Consider the following 2072-nt stretch of genomic DNA (forward strand, 5'->3'; position numbering starts at 1 on the left):
AACTCATTTGGTGAATGACAGAAAGACTTTATTTACTATAAGTATTCGTTGGTAAATGAGCCCAAAGCAAAGCAAAGCCCAGTATTTTTAGCTGTAAAAGTGATAGTATCTCACCAATTACAGGCAAAAGAGGTGATTGATTTTGTCACCTTCTCTAAGGTATGATTACCTTTAATTCTCATTCTTGTTAGCTGCTTCATTCCTCTTTTATACCCTTTAGCTCAGCATCTTCAAAGCATTTTTGTAGTTGTGTAAATCAAGAGAGAATCCCAAGCAGTAATTAATGGGAAAAACCTGTTAATCAAACTGTTCATTATTGGTTATCAGAAAGTCCCAGTTTTGATTTGATTACCTTCCTCTGTAACAAGAGGTTATCCATTTCTATTAAGTTGGAACATATCAGGAAATTGATTAACAACCAGGGAAAACGCAAGGTTTTTGAGGTGTTGTCCTTGGAAGAACATGAGGCAAAACAAGAGTAAATCAGGAGGCACCTATTAAAGCCCTTGTGGAGATTGTTTCTTCCTACACATAAACACAAGTTAACTGGAAAAAAAATATTTACTATACTAATTAATCAAGGATAGGCATTTTATACAGTTACATGCCAGACATATAGAAGCCTGCTTAAAATCATCATAAATATAATAATATAAACTGGAAGGTGGTGCCTCATTATTTCTTTTCAGAAGGTCCAGTCACAAACTTATATTCTCTTGCACTTATGCAATTGTCATCAATATTTTGAATTTTAACTTTTGTGAGTAGGCCCAGCTCAGCTTGCATTTCACAGTTATCAAGATCTAATGTCAGCATCCTTAGAACTGTAACTCAGACAGATATCAGATGATTTTAACTAGCACCCAACTGACAGTATGGTCCTGACACAGAGCAGGGTGTGGGAAGATAGAGAGGTATTGATGCATAGAGATTTGAAATTTACAAATGGAGACTTCAGAACAGTTGCAGATCATTCCTACCTGTGTGCAGCTGCAAAGTTCTGAGTTCAAAGTTTCTTCTATCCCAGCTGATGCCATACCTGCCCCTTAAAGCAGCAGGCTGCAGGCAGTTCATGGAACTCTGCTACATCATCTAATCAGCTCTTGGAAAAACAGCACAGGAGGGCTGTGAACTTCACTCTGTTCTGATCATCTTAAAGGATAGGAGATGATACAAAGAGCTATGGCAAAGCCATAGCACTCAGTTGCTTTACTCTGCCCTCAGGTATTACACACATGTTGAAGTCAAAAGAGCTCAAGCACCCCTTCCATGCTTGGGAAAGCTTTGAAACGGATCATGTTAATGAACCATCCTTGGTTCCCACTATTGCTTTCAGTTCCTTTTGCTAACTGCCAAATGTGTGTCAGACATTTCAGAAGAGAGAAGACTATATGTCTGTCTACAGTGAGTGATTCCAGCCAAAGTAGGCCTTTTGTGTTCAGCACTGGGCTTGATATTAATAGATCCAACTTCCAGTTTCAGCTGTTATTCTGCAAAGAATTCTGCACAGAATCAGAAGATGAAGTGGCCTGATCTCTGAGGCTCTACATGCTTTGATTTGGAAGGTCTGTGTCCAAAACATTATCATCCTTTCCAATTGATATCAGTGTGGCCAGAGGAAATTAAAGAGTTAAAACTGAAGGTGACAGGGAGAACAAATGTTGATGTTGCCCGCATCAGGTTTGTTGCTCAGGATTGTTGCCCAGGGGCCAAGGGAGGTCAGAGACCACTCCGTCATTTTAACATGGTCAAAACAGTATACTATATTATTCTGATTATAAGTCAACCTATCTTTCCCTCCAAAGGAACCACAAAAATTGAATTCCCTTAACAAGTAGGGTCACCCTGTGCTTGAGTCTTGATAGTCCTGACTTCTGTAATAGCAGTATTTTTGTGCATGCAATAAAAATACTAAGTTAGAATTGTTTTCAGTAGGGATGCACTGATAGAGATTTTTGGGGATGATACCAATAGCCAGTATTTAAGGAGGCTTATCAGCCAATACTGATCTCATTTCTGGTACAGCTGTGTGCAGCTGGTAAGTCTGTTGTGGTGGAAGGGGCATGGGGGGG

At 39.4% G+C, this 2072-nt stretch overlaps 1 protein-coding gene across 1 annotated transcript in view; it reads left to right on the top strand.

Annotated features, from left to right (window-relative positions):
* The window catches only part of MON1A (MON1 homolog A, secretory trafficking associated), a 36709-nt gene that overhangs the window by 6944 nt on the left and 27693 nt on the right, over positions 1 to 2072 (top strand). The gene's annotated exons all lie outside the window — the stretch shown is intronic.

This window comes from Gavialis gangeticus, unplaced genomic scaffold, assembly GCF_001723915.1.
Source record: "Gavialis gangeticus isolate Ggan-Ray unplaced genomic scaffold, GavGan_comp1, whole genome shotgun sequence".
Classification (NCBI taxonomy): domain Eukaryota; kingdom Metazoa; phylum Chordata; order Crocodylia; family Gavialidae; genus Gavialis; species Gavialis gangeticus.